The following is a 21,636-nucleotide window of genomic DNA, read 5'->3' as shown; positions in this document are numbered from 1 at the left end:
ATTTCTCCTAGGTTTCCCAGCTTGTTAGCATATAGGTTTTCATAGTATGAGTAGAAGATTTTTAATGCAGTCCAGCTTATCCATTATTTTGTTCATGGATTGTGTCTTTGGCAATATGTATCTAAAAACTCATCACCCACCATACACAAGTCATCCAGGTTTTCTACTTTGTCATCTTCTAGGAGTTTTATAAGGGAAATCCTTTTCTGAGAGTGAGACACTAAAAATTTAATTGGAATTTCTGTTAGTGGTCAACCGATCATTGGGTTTATTGTAGTGTGAATGAGTGACAGATAAGCTTTTTAAAACTGAGGTTAAAACACAAATGTTGATATATGAAAGTCCATTTCTTTGGGGTGGTTTAGTTCCTTTAGTCCTTAGATTTTGGGCCCTGGTTAAGATAAGCTAAAATCCCAGCTACTTCTGTTCTAAAAACAGTTAGAGCAAGAGAGCTGTGTGTTCGATTGCCTATGTAGATATTAACTTAATATTTCTTTTCATCAGCTGTCTCCTCTTTCCCATGTCTCCTCACTATACTGTCTCTAACATCACTGAAGTCACAAAGTCTCTGCTTAGTTTTTCCAGTTACCCACAAACAGAAGGGGTAGTTGTCTGGTCTAATCATTCCATATCTATATTTTAAACCAGTTCTCATATTTTCAGCTTAGTTCCTAACCTAATATTCTTGAGGTAAATTGAGTCTCAAGAGCATTTGGGGGAATTCTATGGGAAAAAGTAGATTTGCCTCTTATTGGCATCAAACTCTGTAGCCACCCAACTATTAATTTCCTCCTCTAACCAAGCAAGTGATTGCTCTTCCATTACATTTACATCTTGCAAATTGTTAAAATCACTTACCTGCTGTTATTTTTGTGTGTGTATTTATGTTGTTATTATTATTTTACTGGAATTTAAAGGAGAGAAAAAATATATATGCATATATATAATCACTATGTCATATTAAGAAGTCTCACACTGTCACTAACAATAAGATTTGCTGTATTCATTAAAGATTCCTATTGAGTCACTAAACAGTTGATGCTATATGCTAAGTGAGGTTGATTAGTTGTGATTTTACTAACTTATCTGAATACCTCAGTATATTTTCTTAATAGTCCATGTTTGAAACCATTGCACTTTAATCATATATTAAACAATGTATGCCAAACTTCATGGATAATGTAATCAATGATAAATAATTGGATTTGACCTTCAAAGGACAAAATGAACTTCAAATAGACACTGAAAGGATAGGACCACAAGTTCATTTAGAACTAAATTTATTAAAATGCAGAAAGACAAGACCATGACTTACTAATTCGTTTTGAATTTTTCTTAGTAGTCTTGAGGCACAATGAAGAGTCATTAAAATTTTTTCTAAGACTGCATTTTTTTATTACTAGTTTGAACTACTAAATTCTTGTATTTATAGCTCAAAGGGTATGTAAAACACTCATTTTAAATGATAGCCCACTGATTTGCACATAACCTACTTTTCTTAGTTATCATTAGCCTATGGATTCTAATGAGCCTATTTTAATTTTAATGCCTTTCTGGGCATTAAATACATTACAGTATTTTCTCTAAAATATATATATTAAAGTATTTTTTCTACTTACCCAGAACTTAAGCCCTCTTTAAGGTATTTCTTCTGCCCCTTTAAATATTGCTGAGCTACTTCAGGAGCTGAATCACCTCTCCTTATAATCAGTGTGAATAATTGTTCCTTACTCTCTTAGAACTGCTTTTTCTATAAATCACCTCTTCGGACTTAAGCTCAGTTTGGAACCATAGCTCCCTTTGGCCATTTTAATATTCTACCAACTACTATTATTTCCATGAACCTTGGAAATGTAGCCTGTGGCATCTTCTGTCTGAGTTAGTGGCTATATTCCAGGGTCACTATCAATACTCAATGCCAATGGTTACTACTGCTGCAGCTGGTCCAGGGTCTGTCCTGCATTCATTCCCCTTCTCTCTTCTGCTGTTCTGACAATCCATGTGGCATCACTTCTGCTGACCGCTGTGCTTTCTGGAGCTGCACATTCTCGATCTGTGGTAAAGAAAAAAGGAAATGGATTCCTCCTCTGTGTGTTGAACACTTAAAGACTTCAAGCGGAACGTTGACTGGTTTCCAGGGTGTTGCAGAATTTAATAAACATAGCTTTCTCACTTCATTTTAGGCATTTTTTCTCTGTGACTAGAACACACCTTTTAGATGTAACTGTCAGAACAGAATCATGACCTAGAACCATCATTTCTTTTTGATCCTAATTTTTACACAGTTTTCACTTAGAGAAATTTTGCCTTCTATATTTATCAATGTCTCTAAACAACTTTTCATTGTCACTATCGGACAGAATTTAGTAGGCAGAAGTCAGGGACATTACTAAATGTTCTACAAAGAGTAGGTCAGTTCAGCTCTCCACAACAAGGAGCTACCCACCTTTCTGAAGATGTCCATTGTACAGGGACTGGAAAGTCTGTTTTGGAGGGATGCGCAGGCAGGTACACCACGGTCATGACAAAGAAATCCTGAGAATTCTAATATGTCTGTGGATGATTCAGATTATTTTCTGCAGAAATGAAAGATTTTGCAAGTAGTCCAAAATGAACTCACTATATACCTATTCATTCCTGTTTTAAGCACAGAACTGTAATATTGTTTCTCATGTAATGTAATCACAGTTGCAATATTTGTTCAATGAGGGAACATAATGCTCCAAATACTAACTTCCTGCAGACTAATTTCATATAAATTTCTGCCATGATAAAAATAATTTGCTTGATTTAAAAAAATAAATTCAAATAAAGGGAAGTAACTGTGGGTTAAGATAATATAACAGAGAATGATATGCCTCCTTTCAGCTTCCTATGAAGGTGTAAATTTTTTAGAGGATGAAAATGTCCAAGAGCATCAGGAACAAAGAGTAACAAGAGACCTTACAGTAGCATCTGAAAGGATTTTTTTTAAGTGGGAATGGATTGAGGTTGAAAGCAACAGCATCTGAAACTGAAGACCCTGGCTTATGAGGAGTGAATTAAATAAGCCTCTGGCTTTCCTTTACTGTTTGGCATCATTTGGAACACAGTGGCTACACCAGAAAGAAATCCATCTCCATAATGTGAGAATAAATTATGAAACAACCAATAATATGTCTTCTTCCTATACTCTCAACTCCACCTACTTTAGCCTTTCTTATTTCCTTTTCATTCATAACTTCCAGCATACAATACTGAAAAAGGGGGGTGATGGCACTTTGCACCCTGAGATGAAACACAGCCATGCAAAATATTAAAGATAGAGGCAGACCTTCAGAGTGAGTCCCAGAAGCACTGCATGCTTCTGGCTTGTCATATATTGCATCTGGACAAAAAGGTACACAAGGCTGCCACACTGGCAAAGAATTTGGCAAGCTCAACCCTAGCTGACTTCAATTCTACTCAGAAGTGTCACATTGATGAGTTCCTGCTTAATAATGCAAACTGTATTTAGGGTTGTGAAGAGCAATCTCCCACCCATCACAGATTTTACAGGGGGAATTTTGAAACTTGTAAGTGGACAATGAAGGCTGAGGACAGTGTGTCTGTTGCATGCCCTGGGACGGGCTAGGTGTCTTGTATTCTGTTCCTATTGCTGCTTATCACAAATTTAGTGGCTTAAAGCAATACATATTTATTATCTTATAATATTAAGGTCAGAAGTCTAAACTGGGTTTCACTTGGCTAAAATCAAGGTGTTGGCAGGGTCACACTCCTGTAGTCTCTAAGGGATAATCTGTTTCCTACCTTCTGGAGGCCATCCATTTTCAGAGCTCATGGCCCCATTCCTCTACCTTCAGAGCCAGGAGTGACTGGTCAAGTACTCATGCCTATAGCTTCATTCTCTGTTTTGTCTTCACATTTATCTGATTCCCCTGCTCTGTTCTTTCTCTTCTAAGGATCCTTGTAATTACTTTGGGCTCTCCTGGTAATCCAGAACAATTGCTCCAATTCAAGATCCTTAACTGAATGACATCTACAAAATCCCTTCTGCCAGGGGAGGTGACCTATTCACAGGAGATTCACCAAGGATTAGTACATGAACATCTTTGGGAGCCATCAAATGCCTACTACATAGCACTTCACAGGAGAATGAGTACACAAACAGAAAACCTGTAATTTGTGGCATCCTCATTAATCTGTCTGAAAGAGCATCCAAAATGGAAAGTTAAATATGAATTCCTATTTCTTCTTGTTCTGGTGTGAGTTAGCTCTGCTTTCCTCAGTGATCACATTGTTCCTTTATACTACCAACCACTGCTAGGACAAATAGCACTTACAGATGTGCGAAGTAATATGTGCATGTAGAGCGTTAACAGGTTTTGGCTCAGATTATAAACAGGAAGACCCAAGAGCAATATCTCATCTGTATCCTCTCCAGACGTTCACTCCAGACCTCCCCTTGACTTTGATTTATCTAACCAAGAGGCTCTTTTAGCTTGTCCCTTTTGTTTTTTTTCCCCTCTTTAAAAAATAGCTGTTTTTGAGAACTTACATTGTGCTGAGTATTTCTCCAAATACTTTGTATGTATTATCTGGTTTAAAACTCTTAAAAATATAAACTAGGTATTCCCATCAGACACAGGTAAGGGACACTCCACTGCACACTCTGCCACCTCTGGTGGGTTAGCCAAGCAGAGACTGTGCCCTCCTGGACTGTCCAAGAGGGACACACAGGATCAGATACAAGCACACTGCGGATATTCAATACACATTAAATAAATCGAATGAACATTAATGTTTTACGTTTTTCCTGATAAGATTGAAATGGTGAGGCAGAGTTAAGAATTTCCATTTCAGTAAAAATTCTTATCATCCGACAGTCATATCAGTAGACATCATTTAATCACAAGTGAGAAAGATTGTGACTACCCTTAAGGATCATCATGAAGTTTATGTCTTTATCTGTCATCTTAATTGCGATCTGTCAGTACACACACACACACACCTATGAGAGTTTAGAGGCCCAAGCAGAACATGAGTGATAACAGCAAAGCAAAAGGAAACGATCCTGGTGTTAGAAAAAGAAATTGTAACATGTTTCCCAATTGCCATCTTTTTGCCCATTTGTTCTATTTTTATTGACTTGGTGATCTTTGGTTTCTACTTGTCTGCCTTTACTTGGGCTGGGCATCTGAAGAAATGTGGAATAAAATCCACTTATGGCCAGGCAAACCCAGGTTCCAGTCTGGCCTTGCCACTTTCCGTGCATATTTCTTTGATTTCGCCCAAGTACCTTCTCTATGTACCAGTTTTCCAAATTTTAAAATTTAAAGAAACTGCCTGTCTTGAGGTTTTATTTTTTGAGGTTTGGTTATTTTACCGAATAGATGGTAAATGAATACTAAATTCTTCTGCTTATACTATTTTTAATATTATTAATGATATGTTTATGTTTATTAATGATTATGTTTGAGGATTTAACAAGTAAATATGTTGAGACTTTTTAGAACAATGTGAGGCAAAAAATTCATTTCATATAAATGTTAGCTATTAGTACTACGTTTTTTAGCAATTACTATCTCATTAATATCAGTTTATTTTTGCTCCATGGCTTCTACCTGCCTTTTTAAGGAAAAGTTTTCTCATTTTCTGTTTGTGAAAATACCCAGACTTTTATTCAATCTCCCTGCTTTGTGCTACTACTGGCTTGCTTCTATTGATGTGTGAAACCCTTGACCTGATCAGTTTCGTCTAAGCTTATAATATCTAAAAACATGCTTTCACCAAAATAGCCTCCTGGAATTGGCTTGACCTCTGCTGACTCTCCTTTGTTCCAGTGTAATGAACACCTCACTATAACAATACCTTAGGCCTTACGAATATTATGAAATCATAAAGCCGAGATACCGTTTGATAAGTTGTCACTCTGTGAACTGAAATACTTCTTTACATCTAATTCTCAGTCCTAATGCTCCAGAACTTGGCATGTCAAACATTTTTTCTGTAAAGGGCTGGACAGTAAATATTTCAGACTTTGTGGGTAAGTCTCAGTGGTAACTGCTCAGTCCTGCAGATCATTACAAAAGCAGCCACTGAAATATGTGAACAAATGAGTGTGACTACTTACCAATAAAACTATTTACAGAAGTAAGTAACAGGCCATATTTGACCCACAGACCATACTTTGCTTACCCCTGTCTTGGAGCATATTTTTCACTAGGGTTGTTATTACCCCCAGTGGGGTACACACTGGATCTTGAGGAGTTGTAAAAAACTTTTTATGTGTAAAGCACAGATATACAAACAGTGCAAAAACAGATTTTTCTGGGTTGAATAGTGTCTCCAAAAATTAATGTCTATCCAGAATCTCAGGATGTGATTTTATATGGAAATAGGGTCTTTGTAGGTATAATCAAGTGAAGATGAAGTCTTTATGGGTTTAGCATGGACCCCAGTCCAATGGCTTGTACCTTTGTAAGAGGAGGAAAAGTTCAGCCACAGAAAGAAGCACGGAGGAAAGATGGTATGAAGGCATAAGGGGGAATGCCATGTGAATGGAATGATGCTTCTGGAAGCCTAAGAATGCCAAGGTTGCTGGCAACAACAGTAAGCTCAGAAGAAGCGAGATCACCTTCAGAGAGAGCATGCTCTGCTGGCATTTTGATATCAGATTTCTAGTCATGAGAACTTTGAAACAACAAATTTCTGTCACTTTAAGCCATGTAATTTGTGGTAATTTGTTTTGGCAGCCCTGAAAATTTAACACACAGATATACAGTATATATGTAGTTTAGAATTTTCATAGGAATATGAATGTGATTAGGGGAAAAACATTTTAAAAGACTCCTAAGGGGATGATAATTTCAAAAAAATGTTGGGAATCATTGCTCTAGATGTATTATTTTCTTGACAAGTTTGACAGGGTTTCAGACAATAACTAAAATTTATTTTTAAAATACTTCCTGTGTTTCTAAATTGGCCCTATGTCCACCCCTTCAAATACTGTTGATGGGGTTCCATCCTCAATCTTTCTCTAGAGTCGTTTCAACTCTTAGGAGTGATGACTTTGTATTACATTAGATGGACTTAATCATTGGCCTGCTTGCCTTTATCTTCAGAGATGAAGACATGGAACAATCAGAATTAATCTACAGGCCAAACATAAGGGAAGCTTCCCACTTTCTAATATGCTGAAGATTTGACTGTTCCAACTCTAACTTTCAATAGTAGGTGGAATGAAATATAATGGAATCATAACAGCATCCAAATTCCAGGACACCACTGAACCTGTAGTCTTACTATGGGTCAGAATAGGAACCTAGAGTTCTGTGAGCTAACTTTTTTAAGACTGATTTAGAGAGAACAAAACTGAAGCTTAGAGATGCTAAGAAACTTTCCCAAGGTTAAAACTTGTTCAAATACTGTATTAGATTCTGTATACCCTTATTTACTCATCACAAAGCTCTATAAAAAATATACTACTATAATTCCCCTTTTAAAGATGAAAAAAATGAGACACAAAGAAAATAAGTAACTTGCACGAAGTTTTCATAGACAGAATGTTTTGCAACAGGATTGGAACTGCACAGCCTCACTCTTCTTCAATATGTTATGCTGACTATGATGTGTCTGGCACACCATAGCTACTCAGTGAATACTTGTGTAAATGAATGCATCAAAGTGGAGGAAACAATTAAATCCAAACTACCATAAGAATGTGTGAGTGGTACACACTGTCCCCAAGATGGGTATATAATGAGGGAGGGAGAAGCCACCTACATTAGTGTGAAATACAAATCAGGGCTCAAGGACTAATTGAAGAATTTTCAGTAGTTAGAATGGCCTTGTTATTCTTTTTCTTGATAATTTGAAATGCCAACAACTGCCATTTAGATACAAGAGAATTCAGTTTTACACAGTAAAAACTCCTATTGAAGACCTTACAATATAGAGTCACCCACAAATTTCATTAATTCATGGATCTTCCTATATGTTCATCTAGGACTTTTGGTACTCCAAGTATTATTTCAGGAAAAGAAATAGCAAAACAAAGGGAATTCTAAGCCAAAAGAATACCACAAGAAAAGCAAAAATATGGAAACAAACAGTACTTGCAGAAAAACACAAGCATGATTTGGCTGAAGAGGGAATCACTGATGTCAGTCCTACAGAGCTCAGAGCAGGTCCTAGGGACCAGATTCCATGCCTCTGGTCTTCCACCTAAGCAGCTCCAGCTATCTGCTCTACTCTGCTTTCAACAAGGCTAGCCGCTGAAGGAGAGCATTTGGAGGAGGTGCAGGAGACTTCTTATTTTTTCCAGCCCTTGAAGGAAACATTCATCCCTGCCAAGCAGAGAAAGATGGGACCTAGTGTTCATGTCAGAAATGTGTTAACAGTGGGTTCCTGGCTTTCTGTAACTCTCTTTTAGACCATCTTCAATGCTTACAGTGTATATTTAAATAGAGATTATGCCATGCACCTATGATACAAGGATGCTAACATAAGTTCCATGGTGTTTCTTAAAGTAGAGCAGTACCAGAAAAGACATGGCTTTCAACTTAACAGCATTAAAATTGGTCTCTCTTGGCATATTTTCTTGGAAATAAAATTGTTACTTTTTTTTCATTTTTTTTTGGCAGAATTGCATGATATTATAAAAATAATTCACCACTCATGAAAAAAGATCCAACCCAGCTTCAGAATACTTCACAGATATTAACTATCAGAACTTGAGTCAATGTTCATAAAAAGGCTAGTGAAGAACATATAGAAGAGCATAAAATTATAGCCTGTGTTAGGTAGAAAAGGAGTCCTTCTAATAATTCTGTGCTGATGGCAAAATCAACCTTTTAGAAAGATCTTGAGCACAAGCAGTCAATATCTACTTGCTCTTTTTACTCTTTTAACCATTGGTAATTTTTCTGTTCCCATACGTTTGCCTCTGAAAATATGTCTTACAGAGATGATGGTTTGCAGAGTTTCACCTTAACACATCCCATAGCCATGCATACAGACTTGCCAGTATGCATTAAAATGGCATTTCACTTCTAATTTCTTAGGGTCTCTTTCTGAAATCAAACATAAGTACCTTCTTCATCTGTTTTTAATAAAGCATTTAGTTATAAAGGTGTAGACTCACCAAGGAATTTCATGATAGAATGATACCAAAAGATAAGAATCTACTTTTTCATAATACCCTCAGAAAGATTTTCTTCATCTACAAAATATCTCATAAAGAAAGCAAGCTCAGTGGCTCAAACAATAGGTTATGCTCTTGTACTGGTCTCAAAATATGAAGAACTAGCAGACAAATGTAATAGCAATACTTTGTTTTTTGAAGCATATGATTTTCTTAGTTTTTTTCCCAAGAGTAAAAAAAGGAAAAACACCTGTTGAGATTTCAGGACACAGAATTGAAAGTTTTTTCTCTTGTTGGAAATACAAAGTAGAAATTGAGACCAACCTTTACCTACTGAGACATATCCACCTCTTAGAGAAACAGCTTCCAACCTTTTAAAAAGCCAGAGGTAAGATGCAAGCACCTATAATATTTTTATTTTTGCTAAACTCTACCAAAGATGACTGTTATGTTATTTCATAAAAGCACCTGATTTTTCCTCTTTCAGAAGGGTGAGGTGTTCTCTATGGCTGGGTGCCTCCAATATATGTTGACTCACTCAGAAAGAAAGATAAATAAAAGAAAATTTTACCCACACCATGCCTTTGACCTCAAAATCCATTCTGTAACCCTTGACATTTCAGTGAAAAGTGTTCTCTCCTGTGCTGTCAGGGAAACCTTGCTGTAGTTAAGTTTCCCATGGGGGTGTTGCTTCAGGAACAGGGTCTTGCTGATGTTACTGTTCTAACTGGACCAGAAGACACGGTCCTGCAGCCTATGTGCTTGTTTGCTTGGTGACCCCCTCAGTAAAGAGCAATAAATCACTTGCTAAGCTTCAAGTTTCTCAGATGGAGAGAGACCACCAAACGCTCTTGGGAGATGGTTTTAAGTGAAGTTACTTTAAAATCACTGTAACTGGTCTACGGCAGATGAGTTTGGTGTCATTTCTCTAACAGGTGCACACACACAGCTTTGCTTTAGTAATGCTTGGTAGTGTCATTTCAAATAGGAACAAACATAATAGAAATAAAGATTTTGTGACAAATAATCCTTTCCAATTGGAAAAACAGGTAATTTGTTTTAGAAACAGTGGGCCACATCCACTATATAGTACATTCCCACTGGAATGAAAGTCCCAAATGAGAGTGCAACTTAGAAGAATTCAGGATTGTTCTGTCTTGTTTACCACTGTACCAGAAGCAACTAGCACACAGTAGGTGCTCAGTAATTATACACTGTATCAGTGACATCACAATTCTTTTAGTGAATTTCAAAATCCTCTATTAAACTATTCAGGCAGATTTTTGGTATCAAATTTTGATTTATTTGTCTTTCTGTGTTAACTTCTACAAGGTGAATTTCTTCGAGCCATGTATTATGTTTTTTTGATTATTATTAAAATTCTTATTAAGATACATACTAATTTCTAACAACAAAAGGAAATGAAAATAAGTAAATAAAATGCTTTACTTTAAGCATATTCTATAGACAAATAATATTGTCTTTTACTACAGAGCTGTAGGTGATAGTTCAACTTTAAGATTATTCCTATGCATGAAGTCTACAGGAATCCAGGAAAAATGATTTTAAAGACAATACATTTCCATGTATTGGTGTATTTAATCAAACATTTACTTACTCACTAAATGTTTATTGCTTACTGACTGTTAATGTGTCAGCATTGTTCTAACCTCCAGAAATAGAGTAGTGAACTAAGTTATAAAACTCCCTGTCTACATGGAGCTTTCATTCTAAGGAGGGGTGATAAACAGTTCAAATTATATTAAAAAGCATATCATATATTAAAAGGTGATTATTATCATAGAGAAAAATTAAGCAGAAATGTGGGTGGTAAGGCATCCTGGGAGGCCAGCAATTTTAAATAAAGTGACAAAGACAAATGACTTTTGAACAGAGACTTGAATGAACTTGAGAGGAGTAAAACAGTAAGTCATGCAGGTCCCTGGGGAGAACATTCAGGCAGAGGGAGGAGCAAACATGAGGCCCCAAAGAAAACATGTGACAGGCAAGTGCTTGGAAACAGAAGGAGGCGAGGATGTCTGAAACAGAAGGAAAGATGGAAGAACTTTAGGAAACAAGCTCAGAGAGGTAATGGAAACCATAGGCATGTAAAATATGTTGTAGACATTTTTTTGACAGTACAGCTGATATTTTTGAAAGAAATAGAGTCCAAGATTTGTGGCCAATGCACTGGAAGAATGGACTTGAAGTTCATTGCTACGGACAAAGCTAGTTGTGACTAAATTTGATAGGAGATTTTTCTGGTAACATTGACTGTGGGGTTGGTGAACAAAGTATGTAAAACCCAGTGGATGCATGTAAACTATGGAGAGTCTAAATCTATAGTGAACTGCATTAGATGCACTCCACTGGCTAAAATAATGTAAGTGGTAATCCAAGGAATCTTTTCAAATATTATTAAACTATTCTACATAGATTATGTAATATGAAAGTATCTGTATAACTATGTATGCAACAATAATACAAAATATTATCTAATACACACTTTATATTCAAATTTTCTGTTGCCCAAAACTATTTGTTCATTGCTTCCATCTAGGATACAGCAAGGTTCCCGGCCTTACACTTGGGCTGTATTCTGAATAGCTCATCAGCTGTTCACTGTACTGCAGTTTTTGTAGAATCCAGAGAAGATGCCCCGTAGAGTACCTCTGGATTTGTAACACTTTTCCTTGTCGGTCTTCTCAGGCTTGCACTCCAGCAAGATAACCACATTATACTTCCCAGTGCATCGTATCAAGGAATGTGATGCCAGTTTGTCCTACTGATGACAATAGTGAAGAGTAAAGGTCAAGGTGGCAGCCATCAGATTTTATAATGATAAAAGTAACACTTCCCTTTTTCACTAATACATTGTTCCTGGAATGACTTCATGTATGTGTGAATATTTTCTTACCTAACAACTTTCATCCAGTGCTCTCAGCAAACATTTGATTATCTGAGTCATATTTTAGATTGGTAGTTACACAATGGTGATTTTCTAATTGTGTCATTCTGTCTATATTTATTAGACAGCATTTCTCTCTTTATTCTTTGGTGCTATCACTATGGAATCCTTGCTATAATCCATTAATATCACACTATTATTTTTCTTTATTTCATGCTAAATTTGTCAGAAAGCTGAGCACTGGGAATCCCTTCTAACTGGTCATGTTCTCTTGACCTATCAGTTTCAAGTAATATTCCAGATTCCTCACAAAAGAGGGATTTTGCTTATAAATTAATGTTAGATTTTGTACACTGAGTAATCAAGACTAAGATTTGATGGCCTCTGATGCCATCACAGTGGTAATAAAAAAGGATTCAAGAAATTATGGGCTCACACTGATATCTCAAGTTCAAATCTAGTACCATAGGCTTTTTCCTCAATGTTCCACCTTTGAATTTTCCTTCTCCCAGAGCAAAACTTCACTATAATCATATATTTACACTGTCTTAAAACATAGACAAAATAATTTCAGGATTACTCATGTGTTATTTACAAAAGTGTTATTCAATTTCTGAACATTTGATGATTTTTCCAGATATCATTTTATCTCAAGGATAATAACCTTAAGCTGCCTATTGTCCAATTTCTGAAAATAGTTGTTTCACATATTTCCATACAGAGTTGGTTTAGGGTAAGAGATACCAGTTAACATGATGGGCTCTTTTTATACTGCGATTTTGATTTTAATGCTATAAATTTCTTTCACTATACAAACATAATTCTCTTTCAAAATTCAAAATTCAAAACTATAGAAAATATAAACTCATAGAAGCATCACTCTCATCCCAGTTCTTCCACTCCTTTCCTAATTATCCTCCACAGGCTGCCACTCTTTTTAGTTTCTAGTTTCTTAGTTCCTGTCTTGCTGTTTTTTGATAAATAGAAGCAAATATGCATGATTAAAAATTTCCCTGTATCTTCTGTACATATTTAGCACTATTTATATAATCTCTGCACCTGATCTTTCTAGTTATCAGTTCGTGGAAGTATTTTTCATTTCATCATTCACTGTATCTCTCTCTGTTTACATTTGCACACTATGTCATCACATAGCATGGAATGCACCACGGTTTATTCAAACTATGGCCTCTGTCTAATATTTTACTTGTACAAATAATGTTCCAAATGTTCGGCATTTGTAGAGAAGCATCTTCAGGTAAATTTTTAGAAATGAGTTTTCTGAGTCTAGGGTAAATGCAAAACTAGTTTTATTATAGTTTACCCAATTCCTCTCTATAGTGGTTGTACCATTTTGTAGTCTCACCAAGGAAATATGCCAGTATCTACATACTTAGAGTCATTTGAGGACTTTTCTACATATGTTATAGAAAAATCTATATACTATAAGTTTATTATATAGCTTGTTTAAAAGTATAAGTAAGAGTAGCTGGGAAACCACTGAAAAAGAAGAGAATTGATGAGGTAGAGCACAAACAGGTATTACAGCATCCACATCCTCTATAATTTTAAAAGGCTTGCTTTGCCACATGAACAAACAGATCTCTATGTAAGCAATGACCCTTAAAGATGAACAAGTATATATACCCTACTCTATCTTTAAACAGCAGTATTCCTTGAAGCCCCAGAGTTAAATTGTTTTATATGTGAATAAGAATGCATATGACAATGTTATGAGAAATAGCCAAAATCTAGAAACATCCTAAATATTCATTATAATGAAAAATGTTTAAAAAGGTATACAATTTTATGTAGCAGAGAAAATGAGTAAGTATGTATTCATATACGGAATAACATGGGTAAATCTCAAAAACAGTAATTCAAACAACGGTGAATGAATAAAACAAACTCAGAAGACTATGATGGCACTGTAACACTTATAAAAACTAACAACAAGAAAAATAAAATTTTATACATTTTAAGATGTATAATGTTTAGTAAACTTGTTTTTTAAAATAGCTGAGAAACAGTAAGTACAAAATCCAGAACAGTGGTTACATTAAGTGGATGCAAGGAATCTGAAGAACATACACCAATGGCTTCATTGGCATAGATAATGATTAAATTCTGTGGTGGGTTTTGTAGTAAGTTATTATGATTCATAATATTTATGAATATTATGTAACAAACACTGCTAACACTTTGCCCATCTTTCTTTGGGTCTCACTCACTGTTACTTTATAATTCATTCTAGGCTTTTGTATCCTATTGATTATAAAAGCTCTTTAACCATGCTGCCTTTGATGATTTTCACTGGCCTAACAAAATCACTCAAGTATATGCACAGATAACCAGAAGTACCCGAGAGTTCATTTCCCCTTGGGAGGCCCATACCTGCTAAAGAAAAAAATGCAAAAAGAAACTGGTTCAGTTGGCCATTTCTTCTCTACCTCCCTTGCTAGCTCTCTCTCATATTCTTGACCTCCAATACTGGAATAGATTAGGTTCTTAGTCTTTGGTCTTCCTCCCTTTGTTATCTATATTTAGTACTTCTGCAAACACCTTAACTCTCATGGTTACGTGGTCATGGTTGTCAAAATTACATCTTTTGCTTAAAATTCTATACCAACCTTCTGAATTGTATATCTGACTGCCTAATTAACATCTCATCTTGTATGCTTAATAGGATCTTCAAATGCAACAAATCTCATAGCAAGAACCTGATATTTCTGCTAAATTTACTCTTACATTTAATTTCCATTTTAGTATCTCCCAGCTTCTCAGGCCAAATCATCAGAAAAATTTGGAATTTCTCCTACAGGAAAGGTTTAATTAATTAAACTATGGTTGTTCAAGTCCTAGACATTCCAAAGAAAGGCTCTTCTTCAGGACTGGCCCTCTGCTGACTCCTGGTAGATGAACTCTGAGATCTCGTAATATTCTGCTTGACAGGATTTTTCTTGTGTTCCCGAGACCTTAAGCCATGATATACCAGTTTGAATAAGTCTGTCCTAACAATGTGATTTATGGTGTATTAGCCAAAGCTCTCTGGAGAAACAAAACCAATAGGATATACTGAAACATATATAAGAGGAGATCTATTATAGGAATTTGCTCACATGGTCATAGAGGCCAAGGAGTCTCACAGACTGCTGTCTGCAAGTTGGAGACCCAGGTGATGTGATTCACTCTGGGCCCAAAGTCCTTATAATCATGGGACCTGATGGTGTAAGTCCTGGTCTGAGTCCAAAAGCTAGAGAATCAGGACCACCAATATCTGAAGGAAGGAGAAGATGGACATTTCAGCTCAAGCAGAGAGAATAAATTTGTCTTCCTTCTCTCTTTTGCTCTATCTTTATGCTCCATTAACATATTGGATGACGCCCCCTGGCACTGGTGAAGGCAATCTTCTTTATTTAGTCTGCTAATTTAAATGTCAATTTCTTCCAGAGATACCCTCACAGACACACCCAGAAAAGTTTACCAGGGATACATCAGGAATTGAAAGACTCAATGTTATAAAACCATCAATTCTTCTCAAGTCAGTCTATATGGTAAACGCAATCTCAATCAAAATCAAAGACCAAGAAGAGCCAAGATAATCTTGAAGAAAAAGAGTGGAAGACTGTTGCATGATAATGTTATTAGAAAGCTTCAGAAGAAACACAGAGAAAATAGACCAATGAATCTGATTGTCAACAAAGAGAATCACATGTATATGGATACAGCTATAAAGAAATGATGGGCTGTGTTTCCACAGGGATTCCATAGTGATAAATTGTGTTTTGTTCTACTACTCACACTATACACAGAAAGCAACTCAAGATAGATTATAATCTAATATGAGAGCTAAAACAATGGATTTTCTACAAGGATAACAGAAGAACGTACCCATGATTTTAGGGTATGCAAAGTGCTTTTAAATAAGAAAGTGTTAATTACTGAAAGGGAATTAAAATCAGAAATTTCAGTCCATCAAAATCTATCATTTATAGACTAAAAAGGCCAACTTAATAGAAAAATCAGCCAGAGGCAAGAACAGAGGGCATTCAAATATATAATCAAGTACAGAGCTTGAAGATGCAGAATTGACATGCTCACATACTTCCAGTGAGGAGGCAATTGGTTCTATGATTTGGAGAACTATTTGGCAGCCTCTGTGAATGCTGAACATAAACATACTCTATGACACAGCTAATGATGGGTCTAAGGAAAGTATTCTAGGTAGAAGGAACTGCAAGTCCAAAGACCTTAAACAGCTGAATACCTGATGTATTCAAGCAACAGCAAAAGAGGCTGGAGTGTTATTTCTCTCCTCTCACCCCATCCATTAGAACGTAAGTAGCTTATAGAGATATGTGCCCTGGCTATTCACTGATGTGTTCCCAGCAGTTAGGCTCCTGCCCAGCATATGGTATAAAACTCAAAGAATATTTATGGAATGAATGAGTGAGAGAGACACATTCAGTTTCCTGTTTTCAAATGCATCCCTCTGTTCTTTTATTAATGGTATAAATCTTTGTAATTGCCTAAGTAATTCAAGGACCATAGTTTTTGCCCCAGGATCATGTTTTCTAAAGTGTTTTTAGTGGAGCTTTAGTTCTGCAAAGGTTCACCAGTGTCACAATCATATATTGAAACTCTGCTTACCATGCTTCCTTCTTGGAAAATGACATTATATTTTAGACTAGTAAAGTAAAAACAAAACAAACCCAAAACATTAAAATAGAAAAATATAAAGCATGTAAAATTGAAAAGCTGTAGAATTGAGAAGTTCTGTAATTTAAAACTACTCCCATTCTTCTCCAGAATTTTCCAGATTGATTTGACTCCAGAATCCTTTTACTTAGTGTCTACTAACATGCTGAGAAAGCTAGTGCTCCACCATATACTTTGGGGAATTTAAAAAATACTGATGAACAAGCCTTGCTGTCAAGACTTCTGCTGAGGCAGTGCTGAGTAAAGGTCAAAGACACAGGTAAGAAGGAACATGTCATCGGTTGAGGAGTCCAGAGTATCTCTCTTGTTGTCCTTCATCTTTAGTAAGAGTGACATGGCTGAAAAAACCAAGTGAGCTAATGCAGCAGAGAATGAGAAAAATAAATAAAATGACAGTATCGGAATTTCCACAGAACCAGTTCTAAAACTTTTGCTTTCAGGAAACCAATATAATATTGCATATCACTATATGTCAAGAAAAAATATCCAAAAAGGAAATAAATAAATATCTGGGCATTAAAATAAAATTAAAAATGAAAGTGAATTGAGACAGGTTCCACTGAGACAGCACCAAGAACTTAGTAGCATCTTCTGCAGGCCTTGCCTAACGCACAGAGAAGGCAGACTTTTTTAATAGACGTAATACAACATAAAAGGAAGGACAAAAAGGAGTGGAGAATCACTCAGATCATCCCAGATCTAAGTATCTGCTGTGTGGCTGAAAGGGTATTTGGTGGTCTGATAAATGATTCCATATATGACTTTGAAATTGGTTCCACATATCACAAGTGTTCCCCATATATTTTCAAGTCCAATATTGCCTTTACTGAGATGTGACTCCAGTTACACTCAGGATCCATGCCTTCCTAGCAGATTAAGCATTCTTTTTTTTTTTTATTTTTTTTTATTTTTAAATAATTATTTTTTATTGAAGGGTAGTTGACGCACAGTATTACATTACATTAGTTTCAAGTGTACAACACAGTGGTAGAACATTTATATACATAATTCTAGGTTCCAGCTATCACCCTACCAAGCTGTTACAATATCTTGACTATATTCCTTATGCTATACATTACATCCCGGTTACTTATTTATTTTACCATTGGAAGTCTGTCCTTTTTTTTTTTTTTTTTTTTGTGAGGGCATCTCTCATATTTATTGATCAAATGGCTGTTAACGACAATAAAATTCTGTATAGGGGAGTCAGTGCTCAATGCACAATCATTAATCCACCCCAAGCCTAATTTTCGTCAGTCTCCAATCTTCTGAGGCATAACAAACAAGTTCTTACATGTAGAACAAATTCTTACATAATGAATAAGTTACATAGTGAACAGTAAAAGGGGAGTCATCACAGAAACTTTCGGTTTTGCTCATGCATTATGAACTCCAAACAGTCAGTTCAAATATGAATACTCATTTGGTTTTTATACTTGATTTATATGTGGATACCACATTTCTCCCTTTATTATTATTATTTTTAATAAAATGCTGAAGTGGTAGGTAGATACAAGATAAAGGTAGAAAACATAGTTTAGTGTTGTAAGAGAGCAAATGTAGATGATCAGGTGTGTGCCTGTAGACTATGTGTTAATCCAAGCTAGACCAGGGCAATAAAACATCCACATATGCAGAAGATTTCTCTCAGAACAGGGGGGGGTGAGGTTCTAAGCCTCACCTCTGTTGATCCACAATTTCTCACCTGATGGCCCCCCTGCGACTGTGCCTGTCTTAGGTTGTTCCTCCCTTGAGGAATCTTACCCGTCTCTGGCTAACCAGTCATCTTCCGGGGCCATACAGGGAAATGTGAAGTTGGTAAGTGAGAGGGAAGCCTTATTGTTTGAAAAGGTTAGCTTTTTACTTCTTTGCATATTTATGCCCTGTGGCTTCTATGCCCAGCATTTGTCTTGAGGTATCTTTACCACTTGGAGGAGTTATGATACTCGGTAAATTTGATATGAGGCACGAATTCTATTTAAGGGTTGTAATTAGGAAGGAAGAAGAAAAGCTATAGAAGTAGCAGGCGGAAGAAAACATGGGAAGATTGATTATTTCTTTGACAAATCTTCTTGTAGAGTAACTTCAGCATATATAGGTTTTAAGGTACTACTTAAATTGCGCAAACACATTAACATAATAGGAGTATAGTTACATAACCAAAGCATATCTGTAATTACCAGCCATCTCCAGTGAAACCAAGAAAACCATTAAGGCACCTTAGGCATTTGTGAAAACTTATCTATGATATGGTGGATATTGTCCAACTGAACTTGAACAGTCTGAGAGAAATCAGACAAATTAAAACAACCCATTCCTGGGGACTGTTCACATCCCATATGTTCTTTTAACAGTAAATAGTCTGTAGTTGTAAGAGTTTGGAGCGCTACAATTTGCACTTCTCCAAATTCTTGGTTGAGTTCCAACAGTATAGATCCAGTCAAATTTGTTGTTTTACTGTATGCACAGGCCAGCTTAGATATCTCCTTCCTCATTCCCATGGTAAGTCCAGGAACTGGTGGGATGAGTGCATCTACAGCTGTAGCAGTGCGTGGATCTTTGTTGGGGTTTTTTGATGATCATCTTCTGGCATGAGTCTTCCCGAGAGTGCAGATGTTGGAAGTTCTTTTTCATATCGTATCTTAGTTCATTTTCGGGGTAGCCCAATTAGGCTTTGATCCTCTGTATAAACACAAACAGACCCTTTGCCTACACTTTTATATGCCCTTTATACCCTTGTGTAGAACTCGTTGGAGGTTACCACACAGGAACTGCCCTTTTTTTTTTTTTTTTGCTTTGTTTTTGGTATCACTAATCTACACTTACATGACGAATATTATGTTTACTAGGCTCTCCCCTATAAAAGGTCTCCCCTATAAACCCCTTTACAGTCACTGTCCATCAGCATAGCAAAATGTTGTAGAGTCACTACTTGCCTTCTCTGTGTTGTACAGCCCTCCCTTTTCTCCTACCCCCCATGCATGTTAATCTTAATACCCCCCTACTTCTCCCCCCCTTATCCCTCCCTACCCACCCATCCTCCCCAGTCCCTTTCCCTTTGGTACCTGTTAGTCCATTCTTGAGTTCTGTGATTCTGCTGCTGTTTTGTTCCTTCAGTTTTTCCTTTGTTCTTATATTCCACAGATAAGTGAAATCATTTGGTATTTCTTTCTCTGCTTGGCTTGTTTCACTGAGCATAATACCCTCCAGCTCCATCCATGTTGCTGCAAATGATTGGATTTGCCCTTTTCTTATGGCTGAGTAGTATTCCATTGTGTATATGTACCACATCTTCTTTATCCATTCATCTATTGATGGACATTTAGGTTGCTTCCAATTCTTGGCTATTGTAAATAGTGCTACAATAAACATAGGGGTGCATCTGTCTTTCTCAAACTTGATTGCTGCGTTCTTAGGGTAAATTCCTAGGAGTGGAATTCCTGGGTCAAATGGTAAGTCTGTTTTGAGCATTTTGATATACCTCCATACTGCTTTCCACAATGGTTGAACTAACTTACATTCCCACCAGCAGTGTAGGAGGGTTCCCCTTTCTCCACAGCCTCGCCAACATTTGTTGTTGTTTGTCTTTTGGATGGCAGCCATCCTTACTAATGTGAGGTGATACCTCATTGTAGTTTTAATTTGCATTTCTCTGATAATTAGTGATGTGGAGCATATTTTCATGTGTCTGTTGGCCATCTGTATTTCTTTTTTGGAGAACTGTCTGTTCACTTCCTCTGCCCATTTTTTAATTGGGTTATTTGTTTTTTGTTTATTGAGGCGTGTGAGCTCCTTATATATTCTGGACGTCAAGCCTTTATCGGATGTGTCATTTTCAAATATATTCTCCCATACTGTAGGGATCCTTCTTGTTCTATTGATGGTGTCTTTTGCTGTACAGAAGCTTTTCAGCCTAATATAGTCCCACTTGCTCATTTTTGCTGTTGTTTTCCTTGCCCGGGGAGATATGTTCAAGAAGAGGTCACTCATGTTTATGTCTAAGAGGTTTTTGCCTATGTTTTCTTCCAAGAGTTTAATGGTTTCATGGCTTACATTCAGGTCTTTGATCCATTTTGAGTTTACTTTTGTATATGGGGTTAGACAATGGTCCAGTTTCATTCTCCTACATGTAGCTATCCAGTTTTGCCAGCACCACCTGTTGAAGAGACTGTCATTTCGCCATTGTATGTCCATGGCTCCTTTATCAAATATTAATTGACCATATATGTCTGGGTTAATGTCTGGATTCTCTAGTCTGTTCCATTGGTCTGTGGCTCTGTTCTTGTGCCAGTACCAAATTGTCTTGATTACTATGGCTTTATAGTAGAGCTTGAAGTTGGCGAGTGAGATCCCCCCTACTTTATTCTTCTTTCTCAGGATTGCTTTGGGTATTCGGGGTCTTTGGTGTTTCCATATGAATTTTTGAATTATTTGTTCCAGTTCATTGAAGAATGTTGCTGGTAGTTTCATAGGGATTGCATCAAATCTGTATATTGCTTTGGGCAGGATGGCCATTTTAACGATATTAATTCTTCCTAGCCACGAGCATGGGATGAGTTTCCATCTGTTAGTGTTCCCTTTAATTTCTCTTAAGAGTGACTTGTAGTTTTCAGAGTATAAGTCTTTCACTTCTTTGGTTAGGTTTATTCCTAGGTATTTTATTTTTTTTGATGCAATTGTGAATGGAGTTGTTTCCTGATTTCTCTTTCTGTTGGTTCATTGTTAGTATATAGGAAAGCCACAGATTTCTATGTGTTGATTTTGTATCCTGCAACTTTGCTGTATTCCGATATCAGCTCTAGTAATTTTGGGGTTGAGTCTTTAGGGTTTTTTATGTACAGTATCATGTCATCTTCAAGTAGTGACAGTTCAACTTCTTCTTTAC

This window comes from Manis pentadactyla, chromosome 3, assembly GCF_030020395.1.
Source record: "Manis pentadactyla isolate mManPen7 chromosome 3, mManPen7.hap1, whole genome shotgun sequence".
Taxonomy (NCBI): domain Eukaryota; kingdom Metazoa; phylum Chordata; class Mammalia; order Pholidota; family Manidae; genus Manis; species Manis pentadactyla.
This window is presented reverse-complemented; position numbering follows the sequence as displayed.